The sequence below is a fragment of the Hibiscus syriacus genome, unplaced genomic scaffold (assembly GCF_006381635.1).
Source record: "Hibiscus syriacus cultivar Baekdansim isolate YM2019G1 unplaced genomic scaffold, ASM638163v2 tig00110378_pilon, whole genome shotgun sequence".
NCBI lineage: Eukaryota > Viridiplantae > Streptophyta > Magnoliopsida > Malvales > Malvaceae > Hibiscus > Hibiscus syriacus.
Genome location: NW_024062712.1, coordinates 147,691 through 168,427, shown reverse-complemented (window position 1 = coordinate 168,427; position 20,737 = coordinate 147,691). Strand labels below are relative to the sequence as shown.

The 20,737-nt window shown below is 34.1% G+C and overlaps 1 pseudogene; it reads left to right on the top strand.

The window, feature by feature from the left end:
• Window positions 1-31: 31 nt before the first annotated feature.
• LOC120121679 lies at window positions 32-16,664 on the top strand (annotated as a pseudogene).
• Window positions 16,665-20,737: the final 4,073 nt, after the last annotated feature.

Here is a 20,737-nt window from a genome sequence, read left to right as displayed (position 1 = left end):
AAACAAAAGTTGCAGGTCATGGACGGGAAAGAGAAACAGAAGAAGATGGAGAAAATCAAACTGCAGAGAACTACAGCTATATCTTCACATCCTCTTTGACTACTACATAACTAAATCAAACCCTTCCACAAGTTTAAGGATAAGTTCGGTCAACTGCCAAGATGGTTATGACTTATGAGAGGACCAACCTCAGCATTAGTGCTAAGATCCCTAAATATGTCATGCAAAGAGAGAACACGACAGATAGGTTAGAAGCAACTGAAATGTCTCAAACAGGTACGGTAGGTAGCACAGACCCATTTTTCTTCGTTGTTGTTCTGGAGGTCCAGATGGCAGAAAAGTGTTAAGTTGACCTACTAATGAGCTGGAAATCCTGTAGTAATGCCAAACAACAGGTATTCATAAACAAATATGGTAATGAGAATTATAAAAAGGCCTGCCTAACCAAACCAGAAAGCTCATTGCTAAGTACAAAGAAAATGGTAGAAAAATAGAGATAATGGACGTACGCTACTTCTCTCTCTGAAAGATCTCTACCTTGAATATACAAACTTTTTAGCCCCGATAATGAATGAATCACCAGGTTTCTCAACTACCTCAGGAGCTGCATAGGTATGAAAGTTCGAAATTAACAATAAAAATTGTAATAGTTAATAGAGAACATGAATAAAGCAAAAACAAGGAAGAAAAACTACTCTTAAATCAAGAAAATAGTTGATTCCAGATATAGCTTTTAAACGGCAATGACCATATGGATCTCAAAATTCCTTAAACCCCAATGAATAGACAACAAAAATGTTCATTTATCGTCTTGCTGCAGTTAAATCAATCAAGACATTTCCAAAAGAACAGATATCAGGAGTAAGTTTTTGTTAAGAAAATGATGAAATCCAAACTAAAGCAACAAAATGGATATTTTGAAGCTCGCCAGCTATAGGTAAATATACATGAAGCATTGAACATTATTCTACATGTATACAAAACTAACCACTCTCGAAATGGATTTGCAGGTATGCAATGAGTGAGGAGCAAACAATTTCTTTCTCCATGAAAATTAAGCCCCATGAACAGCAATTTCAGGTAAATCGCATGTTTTTCAATCAAAAGGGCGAACCTTCACACTAAAATTGCCTCAAACGTTTGCTAAAGTTTAAACCACAACTTAGATTCAAATAAGCATTAAACCAAGTCACAAGTCAAAGTACAAATAGGAAATATCCTTTACTATTTGATCAGATACTCTACTTTTTTTCTTCTTCTATAAACCAACAAAAAAAGTCATATATTAAAACAATCAGCAATAATAATGTATAACAAAAATAACTTCCTTATCCAATAAAATCCATCATCAACGGAATTTAACCTCTTTTAAAAACAAATCTACCTAAAAAAGCATGTTTTTAATAAGAAAAATAAACTAAAAACCCAGCGAGCCAAACAACTTAAAAGAACATTCCGCCAACTTGAGCGAATAAAGATGTTGCTTTAAGCGCAATTTGTTGGCCAACGATTTTTACATGTATAGTTACTCCAACTTCACTCACAAAGAAGTAGTCATTTTCTCTTTCAACACATCCTGCAATATTTTATTTGATAAGTGTAAAAGGATCTGAGATAGAGCTTTATGATCATTACGTTTTTCTTCGTTTGTTCAATTTGACGATGTCTCCATATCAAACTCTTCCAATGCATCATCTAAGTCTAATTGTGAAAGGATGTCCCGAATATTCACCTACCAAACGAGAATCTAGTGTTTCGATCCAACTACGAAATATCATATTTTATTGTTTCCATAATCTTGAACTCGAAGCTCTACTATCAATTTGTTATAATATCGAAACGATTATTGACAAACAAATAAACACAATCAGAAAAGAAAACAAAGAACACTAAGATTTTACATGGAAAACCCAAAAGAGAAAAATCACGGAGAGGAGAAGAATTTCACTAATATGAAGGAAGAAAACACAAGACGATTTTGGTGAAAGAAAAGAACTTGATATCTAACATTTTACCCTTAGGGTGCGTTTGGTTCACGGAATGTAAGTACCAGTGGGAATGTAAGATTACCAGGAATAGGATTACTGAGAATGTTGTATTTTGTGTTTAGTTGACTTAGCAGAATGTAAGATTACCGATTTGGTTAAAGGAATAAAAATTATTGGAATGTATATTTGACCAAATGTCTTTATATATATTTGTTTTTTAACAAGTTGAAAAATATTTATATATTTTCTTTAAAAAAATTAAATTCTTAAAATTATGTATTTTCTTTAAAAAATTTAAATTCATAAAATTTATATAATTTTTTTTACAAAATTAGAATATAAAAAGGTTTAATGAAAGGGTAAAATTTTATTTAACCACTGAACTTTATATAAAATTTTAATTATATTTTTTTTTTGTAAATCTAAATAGTTTAAGGATAAATTTATAATTTAACCTTCGTAGAATTTTTATTATTCAATGACAGAATAAGAATATTTTTGAAAGAAAAAAATTTAAGGGCATTTTAGTCCAAAATGCCGGTAATCCAACAATATCTAAGGAAATGGAGGTAATGACATTCCCGGTAATATACTCCAAAAAATACACTATTGGTAATCTTACATTACCGGGAATGGGATTCCCGGGCTAACCAAACGGGGGAATGTGGATTTCATTCCCATGAGAATCTCACATTCCCCCATCCAAACACCCCTTAGTATCTATTTATAGGGATAAATACTTAAATATAAAGAAAAACTAAATAAAGTAAAAGTTACTTTATAAAAAGTACTTTAATAAATTACTTTACTTTAATAAAGTTCTTTAATTTTAATCAAACTATAATTCTTACTTTTTTAATTAAATATTAATTAATTTGTGTAACTTTGAATTTGAGTTAAATTATAACAAAAATTTTATCCATTTGATATTAATTTTACGATCAAAACGAGTTTTTTAACTAAAAGAACTTTTCGACAACATTACCAAACGTAATCTTAATATAAGAATGACACTAGATGGATATCTAAGCCAAGCAATCACATTACAATAGTTAGATTCAGTAATCATATATCATTTAGTTAATCTTTGTTTAAATTTTAAATTATTTAAAATGTATATATATTTTATATTACACATGTAACTATTTGAATCCAGTACATGTATTAAAAATAATATTTTTTAATCGCCAAGGTTATTAATAAATTTGATTATAATTCTTAATTTGAAGGGTAATTAAATGTTGTTTATGAACTCATCAATGATTTTAGTGGTAAAAGTGAATATTGTTTTTAAATATTTTATGTTCGAGCTATTATATTTGTAGAGTATATACATATTGTCAATAGATTAATAAAATTTTAAATAGATATTATCTTATAAACACTTTAAACAATTAAAAGTATTATTTTATATATCAAATACTTGATTCTTTCATCTGTTTCGAAGGGGTTTAACTATTTAAGCTTGTATTTTTGTGTGTAAATATATAATATATTACAAATTTAGCAAAATGAGGGAGGAAGAGCTATTATTATTTTGTAAATACAAAATTTCGAAAGATGAATCATCATCAAATTTTGAGAAATATTTTCCGTAAAGGCAATGCCGCCGAATAGCGGCGAAAGTAGAGCTAAAAATAACTCAATGGTCCCATATACCATGCATTTCCCCTTTTTTTTTAAAAAAAACTATATTTTTATTTAATTATTATGAATAGTTTTGAAAGTTATGAATATAATCCTTTTGGGATACGAAAATTGAAGTTTCCAATAAGCCCTATAATCATACTACTCTTTCTTGTTAATGTGGCATAGATTAATGATTTAATCAAGTGAGTTATAATCATAAATAAATAATAGAGAGAACTTAGTGAAATTAAATTAAAATAATAAAAATTAATATAATAACTTGGTTTTAATCATTATATATATAACATAATAAAAGAGTATAGAAAACTAGAAGTTAGGTGGCAAAAGACCTCAACTGAGTCATAAAAACTGCGTCGTAATTGTACTTCGGATAGGCTTGGAATCAGGCTTTGACATAAATTTAATGTGTTAGAACCTCACGATCATTTAAATTAGGTTGACCGAACACCTTAACTTACCATTTATTTGATATGCGTTTTTCCAAAGATTAATCAGATTCAGGAGTCGATTACAGTCAGGGAAGGATTAGCACCCTGTACTGACCTTTCGGTACCAATTTAATTTCTCGGTTGTTTTAATTACGAAAATTAAAAATTAAATTAAATTTAAAAGTTCGAATTACTTACCTTTGACGAATTCAAAATTGTCCTAAAAAATATCAAATTAATGTTAGGCAATAAAATAAAATAATAAAAGAAAATAAAAAGAATTAATGTTAGAGTTAAATAAATAGATTTAAAAAAACAATAAGATAAAATTTTGATAAAATTAAATAAATAAAAGAAATACAAGAAAATTTGAATTAAAGGATTATATTATAAGGAAATAAAAAAATTGAGGGTCAAATTGAAGTTAATTGAATGCTGCAAAGAGAAAAATAAAAGTTAGAGGGTTAAATTGCAAAAATATAAAAAAAATATGGACTAAATTGAATTAATTCAAAATTATAGGGCATTTTACAATATGACCAGAATGAATTACGCATCAAACTTGTAGGGATCATGAAAATAATTAAACTATTTGTTATTTACCCTTTGACCCCCTATATAAAGCCCTTTTAACCCAAAATATCATTCATTTCCATCACTTTCTCAAAACCCAAACATTCTTACTCTATTAAATGCTCTCCCTCTCTCCTATCCGGCCAAAGGATGGCTATCACTCCGGCGAAACCCCGCCATCCCAATCGCCACTTCGGCCACCGCCACTGATGGTCGGAAAAATTTTAACTCCACCAAAATGTTTCTTCCAACCTCTTAAACACAAAACTGAAGCTCGATTGCAAGTACCAATTGGCGTAGATCTAAGCTTTAAAGTTTGAACTCTTTCCTTTTTCGACGAACCCCTTTCGACTTTCGATGGCCGTTTCCTTCCCGAGCCAAGACTAACGTCGTATCGATGTCTTTTGGTTGCATGAATGCTTTGTTTGGCTTTTGGTTTTGATTTTTGGCTTGGTTGGTTTTTGTTTTGGCCGAATATTGCTTATTTTGGCTTGTTGATTTTCCTCGTGGTTGCTCTTTTTTTCGTCATTGTTGTCTTGATTGTGCAAGTATTTATAGAGCCTCGTCGGGGCTGTTCCCGGTTGCTTCGGGGGTCGTTCTCCCCGTTCCTGATTTACTCGGGCTAGTAGAGTGTTGTTGGCCGAAAGATTTGGGATGGTTCAGTCTCGAATCAGGCATGATTTTGCTTTGATTTGAGTGCTTTGAGATCTTGAAAATCTCGGTAGGTTGGTCATCGGAAACTGGCTCGGGATTCTCGGGTGAAAGTTGCCTGCGCGTGGTCCTCACGCACCCTCTTTTCGTGCGGTGTTAATGCTAATGTTCAAACCTTAGCTATCTTTCGATCCGGTCGTTGATCTTTATCCTGATCTAACGACCAAAACGTGTGTGGCGCGACTACTTAGTATGAAACCCTAATCTGGCTCGTTGGGCTTCCCGGGGTGGCTTGCTAGGTCAGGCTAGCCTAACCGGTTGGGCTTCTTGCTAGACTCTTTGGACTTCTGGACTTTTTATTGGACCCTAAAAAATAAATTAATTAATTAATGATAAATAAGAATAATACTATATATTAATAATATATACTATATAATATATATATAATATAATAAATAATAATTACAATTATAATATAATACACTATAATGTAACGCGTGGTCCTCACGCACCTCTTTTCGTGCGGTGTTAATGCTAATGTTCAAACCTTAGCTATCTTTCGATCGGGCCGTTGATCTTTATCCTGATCTAACGACAAAACGTGTGTGACGCGACTACTTAGTATGGAACCCTAATCTGGCTCGTTGGGCTTCCCGAGGTGGCTTGCTTGGTCAGGCTAGCCTAACCGGTTGGGCTTCTTGCTAGACTCTTTGGACTTCTGGACTTTTTATTGGACCCTAAAAAAAAATTAATTAATTAATGATAAATAAGAATAATACTATATATAATATATACTATAATATAATATATATAATAAATAATAATTAAATTATAATATAATAACACTATGTAATACTATATATAACAATAACTATAAGACAAATGATACTATAATAAAATATATACTATATAATATAATATATATATATATAAATATGATATATATATATACCGTAAATAAATATAATATAATATAATATATAAATATAAAATAATATATACTAATAATAATATAATACTAATATATATATATATACATACTATAATATAATCTATAACATGTATATAGTATACTATATATACTATATAATATATACATATAAAAACAAAAAGGTCGGACGAAAATGAGTGTCTAACTCCTCACCCCAAATAATTAAAGGAAATAAAGGAGTAATTAAAGTTAGATGCAATACATAACACATATTATTTTCATATAAAAGTATATATTAATCAATGATGAAATCACTCTTATAATTATAAAAGAGGACTCAATTGGCCACCTAAAAAATTAATAAATATCTGTACAAATTTCACATAAAAAATACTAAAAAAAAAATTAATATTAACACTGATTACTAATTAAACGTGAATTATAAAATCTTCAGAAGTTTCCCAAAATGAATACCCTAACCAACCATTAAGCACTCTTTGTTCATAAATTAAAGCCCCAAGAATCTATGACATATAATTACTGCTACTTTTTACCTTCTTAAGCAACCCTAGTTTCCCATACATATATTTTCTCCTACCAAAGGAAAAAGATTTCTTTGATTTTTAAATAATAAAATAAACCCAGAGTTTAATCCGAAATGAGTAATATTTTCTAGTACATAAAAGGAAGAAAACAGAAGATTTATTTATTTTAAAAGCTAAGGGTGTTTGCTTCTATACAAGGAAAGTAAAAGATTCATGCTTGGGAATCATTTAATTCTGTACGACTATTTTGTATTATTTTCCTAAGAGGAAAAAAAAGCTGACCAGAGAGAAGAGCAAGCTTGCTTCAAGTTGAAACAATGGATGCCCACAAAAGCCTAAGATCACTTGTTGAAGCAACCGCAACCAAATAACCTATTTGTATGCCCTCGGCATTTTCCAAATTGATACCAAAGTTTCTGTTGTCAATGGAGGATTGGGTGTGGAAAACCTCTGCAATGGCAATAGAGAATCGCAGATTGAAGCGGCGACTCAACTCAGTAACTCAGTAGCAGACAAAGGCATAGATTGGCTGAAACTGGGATTATTCCACCCTTGATTTCAATGCTCCAATCCCAGGATTTTGAAGCCATTGAAGCTTCTTTGTTAGCCCTTCTTGGCCTGCATTTGGCAGTGAAAGGTCTGTCTCTCACTCCGACTCCATTTTTCTTTTCCTTGCACAATCCAATGAAATTTATCAATTATTTGGCCAAATTATGTAGAAGGTCCTGTATTCTTCATTTATATGTATTTACTCCCTCAACTATAATTATGAGAATTTTCAATTTTTTATGTTAGTTCTATCTGTTTAATAAGACTAAAAAGTATAATATTTTTTCACATATACAGTAATATAAAGTGTCTATGCTACATAATCACATGCTTTAGAAACAAGTTAAGTACTAACATGAAAAAGTTGGGTTCATGACTAAAAAAATACACATTTCAAAAAGGGACTAAATCTGTAAAAAAAAATTTACATAGTACAGGAACTTTGACCAAGTTTGTTTAGACAAATTTCTAATTCTTTGTTTTTGCTCTTTTATATCAGGACAAAATCCGGATTGTAAAATCTGGGATTATACCAGTGTTGTTAGAGCTTCTTCAATGTGAAAGTGAAGAACTCATTGAACTTTCAATGGCAGCAATGTTGATATTATCTTCTTGTAAACCAAACAAGTTGGTAATTGCTTCATCGGGGGCCATCCAATTACTTGTACAGATCCTGAACGATGTTAATATACTCTTCAGCATTCAAGCAAGGGTAGACGCCATTGCAACACTCCAGAATCTCTCAACTTGTCATCAAATAATCCCATTGATTGCGACCCTCGGGCGCCATCTATACTCTGCTTCAACTCATCCACGGTTATGAGAAATCCTCGGACTTGACCGAAAAGGCGATTTCATTACTCGAAAGCATCATCATTTGTCGAGGACACGGTTTCTGAGACGACCACGATTGCCGGTGCGATACGGATTATAGTAGAGGCGAGGAAGATGGTTCGCCGCAGTGCAAAGAACATGCTGTTGGGATCCTTCTTCATATATGCCAAAGCTGTAGGGATAAATACAGAGGTTGATATTAATGGAGGGTGTAATGCCTGGACTGCTTCAACTCAGTGTTGATGGAACTTGGGGAGCCAAGAAGATGGCTAGGGATCTGTTATTTCTTCTCCGGGATTGCACGGATTATGCTTCGACAAGTAAACAGTCGAGACACGAACTTATGGAGCAGATTATGCAGGTGATCGATGCCGATGGAGAGAACGTTGATGGAACTACACTGAGATTGGTTCAAGATGATAAACAAGCTTATATATAAATCTTGTTGGTATATTTATTTTGGTTTAGGATGATTGCAGTTTAGCCTTCAGAATTATAGGCTTACTCAGGGCAATTGAAATGAAATCTCTGTAAATAATATCGGTATGGGCCATTGAAAGCTGTTTCCTTTGCAACTTGATGATTATCTAACATTAACAAAAATTCCAATGGCAAGAATTTGCATAATTTAGCACCAAAACTGAAAACTGAACCTTCAAGTGAATCTGGTGCTCGGCTCGGATGGACTTGCGCAACTCATTTTAGAGATGGAATCGATCGCAATATCCGCAACCCCTTTTGTTAATCTGGTTGAACATATTGGTTTGATGCAAAGATAATGAGATTATGATTTCATACAGATGATAATCAAGCATTATCCAACCACACGATTCATTTACATTAGTTAAACATTAAAAAGTAAGAAAATTACGCATCAAGACTGTTCTAGCAAGCTTTCAAGATATAAGTTTAAGATGCATCTCCCTGTTGACAGAACATCGAGCCGCTTTTCTCTGGTTCGTACTTTCCTTTACGAAGTTGGTACCGGTGTGTCATGGCTGAGATCATATATGTTTGGCCTTCGATGTGTCCCCACTGCAAATTCTGATGCACGGGAAACAATTACTCGTCGAACAGAGATGGAACAAAATATCCCAACAGCCATTTGATGATATATAGGTTTTTTTAGTTTGAGTTTCACAACTGTATCGGACCTATCAGTCCCGTTGAAACACATAACGAATGGCCATTGGCATTTACCAAACTCATTAAACTCAAACATTAATATAAGAGAGATAGATAGTCCGACTCTTCATATTTTCTATGGATGGCACGGGTCTGATGCAAGAAAAAAGTCTGTCCTAATATATGTTGTGTGTCAGACAACCCCTGCCTGAGACTCGCACTCATTCACTTATCTATTCACTTATCTAAAAGCGATTATAAGTTAATGATGTCTTGGTATCATCATGCCGTTGATATCATTACGAACCTGAATTAGGGGAAGGGAGGAAAACAACAAACGAGATCATCAAAAGCTGAAAATCGATGACAGTTGCCATTTCTCATACAGTTTCAGACAGTTGCCATTGCATAAACTCACTAACGGTTAATCAATTTCAGTTGCATATACTAGAATCTCTAAAACGCTCGGAAAGATCGAATCACCTTCGACTTCACTTTACCACATCCTCAACAACAATGTTTCGACACCGGAGCCCAAAGTACCATCCCTTACGGTGTTTTTCCCGAAAAATCACCGGTGATCGGTATATTTATCGATCTAACACCGGTCAGAATATATTTCTCGATCTAATACCCGTAGCAGTAAAGCGCGCCCCTGAACCGCGCTATATGCTGATTTGGCGCCACGTGGAGTATAGCGCCCCCTGTACCGCGCTATACGCTGACTGAGTTACACGTGGGGTATAGCGCGCCCCCTGCTCCGCGCTATACGCCACGTAAGGGTATAGCGCGGATCAGGGGACGCGCTATACGCCGTACCAAAATTATATTTAACGCGGTCCCTGATCTGCGCTATATAATAATTACATATAACGCGGTGCAGATACCGCGCTTATATGTTTTATATACACTCCTGGTTCTCACATCTCCTCGCATCTCTCATCTCTTATAATTAATACAAAAATTCCATCAACGAGTAATAATTCTGGCAATATTCTATTTGATTTAGAAGTTCGTGCTATTTTTCGTTATAAGGTAATTTTGTTATAATTTTTTAATTATACTTATTGTTTATTATCATTATTTGAAAAAATATTATACTAATTATTTTCAATTAATTTTTATGTTTGTAAAATTGAAAAGCGGGAGCATACGTCGAAATAGTTTTGTGGTGTAGGTAATAATATAAAATTATATTATTTAAATTATTTACGTTGATGTGTAAAAAATATTTTGTGTTATATTTTCGTTCATATATAATTTATTTAATCAGGTTTGTTTCAGTTATTTTTTTGCAGATATAATATTGCCGCACTTTTAAACTCAAAGAATGGCGCGAATTTCAGTTATTGTTTATTATGATGGTGAAATTCGAGAAGATGAAACCGGCGTTGTTTTCATATCAAATGAGCGTGTTAAAATATCATTTAAGAGAAACATAACTCTTGAGGAGCTGATAACGAAGATTTCGAGGAAGATTCATGTTGGAAGTAGTAGAATAATGTCGTTGTTGCAGTACAGATTTCCAACATCATTGTTGCCATTAACTTATACAGCGTTCGAACTTTCGAACAATGATGATGTTCAAATGATGGTTGAAGCTCAAAGTAATTATTCAGACACCGCTATTGAGATGTATGCACATTTTGTTTAAGTGCGTGCTGTTCGGGGTCAATCTTTAAGCTCACACTATGGGCTGGCTGAATAAGTTGATCAAGTTGACAGCCCGACTACAGTAATGTGTAATGATTTTAATGCCATAATGGGGAGACATTAATCCTCAACTCCTTACGATATGTACCGAGGTGGGTCGACGAACAATCCGTATGGCAACATCGCGTCCAGTTCAAGGGGAAGACATTCATCTGCAAATCCCTTTGACCTTAATATGGAGATACCATCGACGCAACAATCTGTGCAATTTCCATTTGACGCGATGGCTTCAAGCTCCATAGGGAGGTATTCGACTGCGAGCTTTTTCGATCTGAATGTCGATATGCCTTCCAGTTCAAGGGGAAGGGGTACAAGTAGTAGGTTCTTCGACCTAAATGTGGAGATCATGGAGGAACCATCATCTCCACCAGAAGAACCGCTTCGTGAGCCTGGTGCGGATGGTGTTGAGACTGGACTATTCATTCACCCAGAATCACCTCAATTCAACTCCGATGATGATGAAGTTCCAGGAAATGTGGCACAAACTGACCCTCCTGCACACATGTATGAAGTTGATTATGGTGCAATGTACGGGCCAGAATTTGCGGATATGCCTCATCTCGAGTGACTATGGATAATACTCATCAATAAATAATGGTGAGTTTTCTTTAGGCATGGAGTTTTCAAGCAAAGAAGAAGCGATGATGGCTATAAAAAATTATAATATCTGTAATTTTGTTTAGTCCAGAGTCAACCGATCGACGACCGAAAAATATGTATGCTACTGTGCCCGACGCGAAAACGGATGCAATTGGATGGTTTGCGTATCGAAAATGAAGAGGAAAAACAACATATGGGAACTAACAGTATACAACGGTCCTCACACATGTTGTGCTAGAGGGGTCAACTAAGATCATCCCAACTTGGACTCTGAAGTGATATGCCAAGCCATCATGCCCATGGTAAAAACAAACTCTCATATAGCTGTTGCAGTGTTGATTTCAGCTATACAACCGCAGTATGGGTACACCGTCTCCTATAAAAAAGCTTGGTTGGCAAAACAAAATGCCATTGTCAAACTTCATGGCAAATGGGATGCATCTTACAAAGAACTTCCAGGTTGGTTTATGCTGGTGCGTACGTTGAATTCTGGGACAATTGTGGATTTCGAAACCCTCCTATGCATACCATAATGATCGGGTTCTTCGCGATCGATGTCAATTCTATCGAGTTTTTTGGAGTTACCCACAGTGCGTTAATGCTGCCAAATACTGCAAGCCTGTGGTCCAGATCGACGGGACTTTCTTGTATGGAAAATACAAGCAAGTTTTATTATTGACAGTTGTCTAAGATGGCAATTGCAACATTCTTCCAGTTGCTATACCCCACAGTATGATAAAAGTGATTGAGGATGGGGGTATTTATAGGGAGGATTGGGATGTGGAGGGGCGAGTATTTAGGGTATAGTGCGCCCCCTGCACCGCGCTATACCCCACGTGTCAGATACCCAGGTATAGCGCGGATCAAGGGGGGAGCTATACCCACGTGGTGCCAAATCATCGTATATCGCGGGATAAGGGGCGCGCTATACCCACGTGGTGCCAAATCAGCGTATAACGCGGTTCGGGGGCGCGCTTTACTGCTACGGGTATTAAATCAGGAAATATAATTTGACTGGTGTTAGATCGGTAAATATACCTATACCGATCACCGGTGATTTATTGGGAAAAACGTCATTCCTTACAGGTATAGAGCTAATTAAAAAAGTTAAATTAATATTTTTAATTTAATGATACATTGAGTGAAAAAAAATTGGATCATATATTAACATCATATATATCATGTTTGAAGTTGAGTCTTTAATAAATAACAATAAATTTTTAATTATTAAAACCATTTGATTCATAATTAATTATTTGATACATTATTAATAAAGGAATTTTTTAACCACATAAATAATGATATGATTATTAAATTTTTTCTTTTAGTCATTAAATTATCGAAAGTTATAAAATATCATTAGAGTTATCAAATTTACTTTTTATCATCGATAACAAAATTTATTGTAACAGTTTATAAAAGTAATATAATAATAAATTTAACAATTAATATGACACTTTATGTTGATTTAATTTTACTTAATTGAAAAAATAGCTTTTATTATTTATATATTGTATCGATTGATCTTACATTTATAAAATAATATATATATATATATATATACACGTATATAATAAATGAAAATTACTTTTCAAAATTATAGAAATTAATGAAAATGACATTGGTTGGAGGAGAATGAGGGGTTATGTTATGATTCGGCGATCATTTAATTTACCCTCGTAATTTTTTCATAGATGATAGTAATGTTATTAAAAAATATATCTTGAATTATAATAAAGATTTATAATTATATTCTATAATTATAAATTAAGTATATAATTATGATATATTTTTTAAAATTGTTGATATAAAATTAATAATTTAATATCACATCAGGATTATACAATGAAAGATTAAAAAACTTAATCAAAACTCGAATAATGATATTAAAAAATATATCTTGAATTATAATAAAGATTTATAATTATATTCTATAATTATAAATTAAGTATATAATTATGATAATTTTTAAAATTGTTGATATAAAATTAATAATTTAAGATCACATAAGGATTATACAATGAAAGATTACAAAAATTAATCAAAACTCGAATAATGATAGATAAAAATATATCTGATAGCATCAATCACAAAAAGGATCAAACTATTGAAATACCACCGACAAAATCACAAATTAGAGTCAAGCGATGTGAAAAAACTATTAATGAACGCAAATCAATAATCCAAATCTAATCTGATGGTCTAAAGTATGGAATATCAATATGATAATAGATAAGTGTCATCTTGATCAGTTGTGTGATATCAAATCAATCTTAAAAAAGATAAATAAAAAACAACAACCATACGACAAAAAAAGTAACATAAAGACAGATGAAAACGTGTCATAAAGACAAACTTATTAAAAATTAAAAACAAAAAGAAAAAAAGATACAATATAAAAAAATAAAATGACAAAATAAATATCAACGGTCAACAATCAAGATTAAGGTTGATGCCATCGTGGATCAACAAAAAAAAAAAAATACGAAATATAAATGGCACACCACAAATATCGACACTAGTAATTTTTAAATAATTGTTAAAACATTCTAAATTAATTTTTACTATAATTGAGATTAGCCTCCCATTATCGAGTTAACAACACGGGATGAAGATAAAATTTGATAAGTAGAGTGATCATTTAATATTCTTAGTAATCAAATGATTATTTGTATAAATTTATTAAAAATTGACAAACAATAATAGAATCATCAAAAAAGTTTTTTAAATAAATTTATCATTAACACACCTAACAATAATTAGGATAAACTATAAAAATAGACATTAATATTCAAGTACGATTTTTTATTATTATGGTGGGTTGGTGTTCAATTTTTTAAGTTTGAGTTGAAGCGGTTTAAAAGTTAAATTCGTTTACTTAAAAATAATAATTATTATTTAAATAATATTAAACGTGTAAATTACATAAATGGTCATTAAAATTTGATTAAGTTTATCTTTTTTCATTAAAGATTTAAAAGTAACGTTTTGCTCATTAATATTATCGATTTATGATAAATGAGTCCTTCAACGTTAATTGAGGTTAGAGGTTTAATGCTTGGATGATCAAAACGTTAATGTCCTTTCGGAGTGACTAAATTGGAAGAATTTGTTTAATAACTAAAATATTAGCAACCTAAAAGTTGAGTGACCATTTAATAGTTAACTGAAATTAAATGATAAACAAAAGATGATATACGGAGGACAATGGAGATTTGTTTTTGTTTTTTACTTGAACAAGAAAGTTGGAAAAAAACGAAAGTTCAAACAAGAACACGTTTAACACGCGCTTGAATCTGCGGCTATCCAAATTCCCAAGTCAATTTAAAATCCAGTCCAATTTTGTCACCTGATCATCAAAATTTAAGCTTTTAGATCATAGCCAGAAAACCAGTTGTCAAAACACCATAAATAAAATCAAACCACGAAACTCAATTGAAGTTTCGGTGTGGGTGTTTCAAGAAGGAACCAAAAAGAAGAGAAAAGCTTTGAATTTTGAAGAATTTGCAGAAGAGGTTATGGATAATATGTTATGTGATGAACTATTACAAGAAATATTCAAAAGACTGCCATCAACGCCATCTTCTTCTCTTTATCAGTTTCCTTAGTTTCCAAGCGTTGGCTTAGCCTTTATAGAAGCTCAAAAGCTTCACTTTCTCTCAGGTTTTTCCCCCACAAGTCAGTAATTGTTTCTTTGTCTTCTCTTCTTTCTTATTACCCTTCACTTTCTTCTCTCTCACTTCTTGTTCTGTCCGATTCAATCACCAAGGAACCCAATTCAAGCACTGCCTTCTCCGATCACCTGCTTTTCATAGTTTCTTCTTGTTGTTCTAATATTCTTCATCTTAGGTTCTTGCCCTGTCCAATTTCTGTTTCTTCTTTATCTTCGCTATCCAAATCTTGCTCTCAACTTACTTGTATTACTGTTTCTTTATCTAAGCCTCTTTTTCTAAGCTGGGTCGTTTCATTTCCTTGCTTGGAGGAGTTGTGTTTGTATATATGCCCCGATGAAAGAGTTGACGATGAAATTAAACGATTCAGGTCGTTTTTAAATGAGGAAGTGAATGCAGAATTCGGTTTAGAAACTCTTTGTTTGTCTGGGATTCAAGCAGATGATAAGGGTGTTGGTTGGCTATGGAGAAACTGCAAAAGGCTCAATAAATTACAGCTAAAGAGCTGTGAAAGTGTTGGTGATGGAGAATCATTCTCGTCGTTTATCTCGTCTGTTAAAGGTCTTCAACAAGTTGAATTAAGGAAATGTAGGAGTATCGTTGATGGGGTTTTGTTAAAGTTGGCAGAGAATTGTGTTTCATTGAATTCTCTGTCGGTTTATGATGGAGGAAGCAAAGATGGTTTGCTGGAATTCATAAACACTTGCGGGTCGAATCTGCAGAAACTCGACCTTAGATTGCCATTAGACCTCAACAACAATCATCTTTTGGCCGTTGCAATGAATTTAAGATATATATCTCAACACTTAGGCTTCAAAGTTGCTGTCTTGTTACAGGTGAAGGTCTAAGCACACTTGGGACTGCCTTACAGAACAGTCTTGAAGAGCTGGCATTGATAAACTGTGATGTCATCGAAAGAGAGATAGGGTTGCTAGCCACCTTGGGGCAAAATTTAAGGATGTTGAGGAAATTGGACTTGTCCTATAATGAGCTATTGGTCGATAAAGAGCTCGTTTCGATGCTCGTTTCATGCAATAACCTCACTGATTTGAAGTTAAGAGGATGCAGGAAGATAACTGGTGTGGCCTTGGTTTCTATATCTAAGAACATCAAACGTTTGCGAAGTGTTGATATTATGAATTGTCCCGGAATGGCAGCCGAGGCTGTCGAGTTCTTTGTCTTGAACTGTTCACAGATGAGACAACTGGTGGTTGAGGAGAGCAAGGTTTCTGATATTGCAAGAGCATGGGCATTGCATAACGTTATAGAGGTAACTTCTGGTTGATCAATTGATTGATTGAAGTACATAATTTATATTTATGCATACACCAAAACTATTGCTTGTTTGCTGTAAATATTTCATTTCTTCATGTTCTGACACCGAAAGGAGCTTCAACAATCACGCTTAAAACTGTTTGTTATTGAAATAAGATACATGCAATCTAATAAAACAAGGGATTGCAGATTTTAAAATTCGAACTTCAGATGTATCATATGCTTAATTCATTTTTTTGCATTGAGTATCAATGTTTACAATCTTTTTGCATTTAGTGAATGAAGCTTTTAGTTTTAGGAATCAACAATTACCAAATATATTTTTGCACATGGATACAAAGATAGAGTTCAACAAGTCCGTGTGGGACATGAACTCATATACGACATTCACACCCGAGTCCGAGTAAAATAGCGATTAGATTAAATAAAATGTCGTCTTAGTAGTAGGTTAAAAGCAGGCAATTAGGCTCCCCTGTTCTCAGGTGGTTCACCCACAGAGAGCATGATGTGGTTATCTTATCTGTAGATGGGTTGGGTCGGTTCGGTCCACTTGAACCGTTCTAGAAGGCTCCTGGATCGACAGAAGAGCCCCAGTCGCACTGATGGCACGTGGCGGGGCTTGCGGCGACGACGGGGCTTATTGAAGATGGTCGATTACTTCTTGTTCAAGTACTCACCAAAATCACCCAAAAAAAGATAAAAAAATCCAATTAAAACACAGTGACTCGGGAGAAAGAAAATGGTCGAATCACTTACCACGACGGCCGACGAACGAGCGACAATGGCGCGATAAATCTGGTTGGGGTTTGTTCGCACGAGACTGAGGAGTCCGGTGTTCGGGGCGGTGAGGCGAGCCAACGCCTTGAACGACCACAATCGAGGAAAATAAAAACGGCGGGGACGAGATTTCGACGAAACTTCAACTCTTTGATTCACGGCGATCGTGTCCGATTCTGGTGTTCCGACTGTAGGGCCGAGTCACAAGAGGACGCCAATTCAGTTGGTGGCGTCAGGGCATACCAACGGCGACCGGAGCGAGCGAATATCGAAGGGAACCAACGGTTGAGGCTAGGGCTGAGGCAGAGATTTTTTCGCAGGGTTTTTTTTGCAGGATTACTGCCCATTATAGACGCGCATATGATATTAATGATATTAATGACTGCATATGAATATTGTTCAACTATGTATTTATGTATTTATTTATATATGCATTGCATTTTATTTATATTTTTAATTTTCTGACTGCCGGAGGTCTTCCACGGAAGCTACTCTCAACCTGGCGTTGGGGGCAGCCTACTACCCTACCTCCCCCTTACCCCATTGCATATGGAATTGGGTTTTTGTTGTTGTTGTTGTTGTTGTGGGTTTGATTCCCCGGGGGTTCAGATTGGTTTTGGGTTATAACCCAAACTAAATTAAAATAAGACAAATTTTAATTAATTATAGGGTTAATTACACGGAGACCACCAAACTATGGTCATTAATCGATATTGCCACTGAACTATTTTTTGTCTCAATTCGATCACTAAACTTTTTAATTGATTCAATCAGATCACTCTCCGTTAAAAAAACAAACTTGCTGACATGTTCGTTAATAAAACTGGCATAATTATCTATTTGGTCCTTAATATTTACATATTCTATCAATTTAGTCACTATTTTAATTCAATTAAATAAATTTAACTATCCAATTAGAACATGACACATGTTAATACATGATTGGAAGGTTTTATTTATGAATTTTAAATTATTTAATTAAGTGATTTTATAACCAATCAGGTGATGACATGTGTCACTACCATGATTGAAATGGAAAATTAAACAAGGAAGTTTCTCCCGAGGAGATTCAAACCTGCGTCTAAGGGGGAGAAGTGTAACCAAGCACCCAAACCGTTGGCCAAAGCTATCCAATGGTTCTAACTTACAACAATTTGTATTTGACTTGTACAGATAAACAAATTATTTGGTTAAATAAATTTCAGTTCGATTAATGGTTCCAGAAAAAAATTTAGTTAATTCGATTCGGTTAATAATTTTCAAATAAATTTCGGTTCGATTAACGGTTAAGGAAAAAATAATTTATTTTATTCGGTTAATAATTTTCAAATAAATTTCGATTCGATTAACGGTCAAATAATTTTGGTTCGATTAGAAAAATAATTTATTTTATTCGGTTAATAATTTTCAAATAAATTTGGGTTCGATTTATAGAGGATAAGCACTGCAGAGGTTTCAATGAATATTTTCCCACACTTTATTGATAGAGATTCTATGTAGTTATATACAAGAATGAGAGAAACTAATTTAGGAACAACATAAATGATAATGCTAGAATTGTGTTAGAGATTACAGTGGACAGTTGTACAATACAATGATAAAATCAGTTACACGTATGGAATTTATGACCAAATGTTTGTCATGATTTTAGACTGAACATGCTCTGGATTGAGCAGAATCTATGCTTGTTTCCCCTATACGCCCCACAAGATTGGGCTTCCATCGGCAAGACCAATCTTGGTACGCAACAATTCTGTACGCTGTTTTGAAAGTGGCTTGGTGAGAAGGTCAGCTAACTGATCTTGAGTTTGAACATGTCTGACTTGAAGGCTTCCTTTTTTAACTAAGTCACGCACAAAGTGAAGATCAATTTGAATGTGTTTCATGCGTGAATGATTGACTGGGTTAAAACTTAGATTTGTGGCTCCAATATTGTCACATAACAGATGAGGAGAGTCTTTGAGTTGAAGTTGAAGTTCTTTAAAAAGGGTAGACAACCACATTGTCTCGAAAGCCGTATTTGCTAGGGCCTCAGCCTCGGTTGAAGATCTTGCAACTCCTCGTTGTTTCTTGGAGGTCCAAGAAATTGGATTCAGACCCAAGAAACTAATGTAAGCAGAGGTTGACGTGTGGTCATCCATATTTCTATCCCAATCGGCATCGGAGTATGTCCTTAGAACAGAAGGTCCAGCTTTGTGGATCTGAATACCATAAAAAATGGTTTGTTTTAAGTAGCGAATGAGTTGTTTTGTTGTTGTCCAGTGATTTGTAGTGGGCTTGTGCATAAATTGAGATAGTTTGTTGACTGCAAAAGAGATATCTGGAAGTGTGAAGGACAAATATTGAAGACTACCAATTATTCGACGAAACTCAGTTGTCTACAGTAGCCGTGCCATCAATCAGTTGTAGAGGTTGAGTGGTGGAAAGAGAGATTGAGACATCTTTCGCCCCACTCATACTTGTAGTGTCTAAAAGCTCACATATGTATTTATGTTGGGAGAGAAATAACCCTGATCTGGTAGGAATGACTTCAATCCCCAAGAAAAAAATAAAGGGGCCCCATATCCTTAAGAGAAAACATATCACCCAATTGTTTAATGATGGAGGTCACGAAGGATGAATTATTTCCTGTGATGATAAGATCATCAACATACACCACAAGGTAGCAAAGAGTGGAGTTGTGGCTATATATGAATAGAGAAGAGTCTGCCTTGGAGTTTCGAAATCCCAGTTGAAGAATTACAGTGTACCAAGCTCGTGGGGCTTGTTTAAGCCCATATATATCCTTGTTTAGTCTGCACACATGATGGGGTTTGGACAGATCTTTGAATCCCGGATGTTGTGCCATAAAAACAGTTTCAGTTAAGGCACCATTTAGAAATGCATTATTAAAGTCCATTTGCCTTAGATCACATCCATTAATCTCTGCAATAGATAATACAGCTCTAATAGTGGCTGGTTTAACTACAGGGCTAAAGGTCCATGTGTAATCAACACCATGGCGTTGATTGTAGCCCTTAGCCACGAGTCTAGCTTTAAATTTATCAACAGAACCATCAGCCTTCCATTTTACCCGAAATATCCACTTACACCCCACGGGTTTACATTAAGAAGTGGGTAAAACTAAATCCAAAGTTCTATGTTTCATCAAGGCAGTGAGCTCTATGGACATGGCCTCACGCCAGTAAGGTTGAGAGATGGCTTGGCTCACACTTGTTGGTTCAATGGTTTTAGGGAGGGAATACTTTGACACGGTGTGGATTTGTTTAAGTTTAAAAATTTGGTTCATTGATCTTGTGGTCATGATGTGAGTGTTGAGGTTGAGGGTTTGTGAGATTCAGATTAGGGAGAGGATTAACTGTAGTAAAATTTGGGTGATGTGAAGGGGACATCGTAAAATCTGGTAAAGACCCAGTCCGCTTGTAAG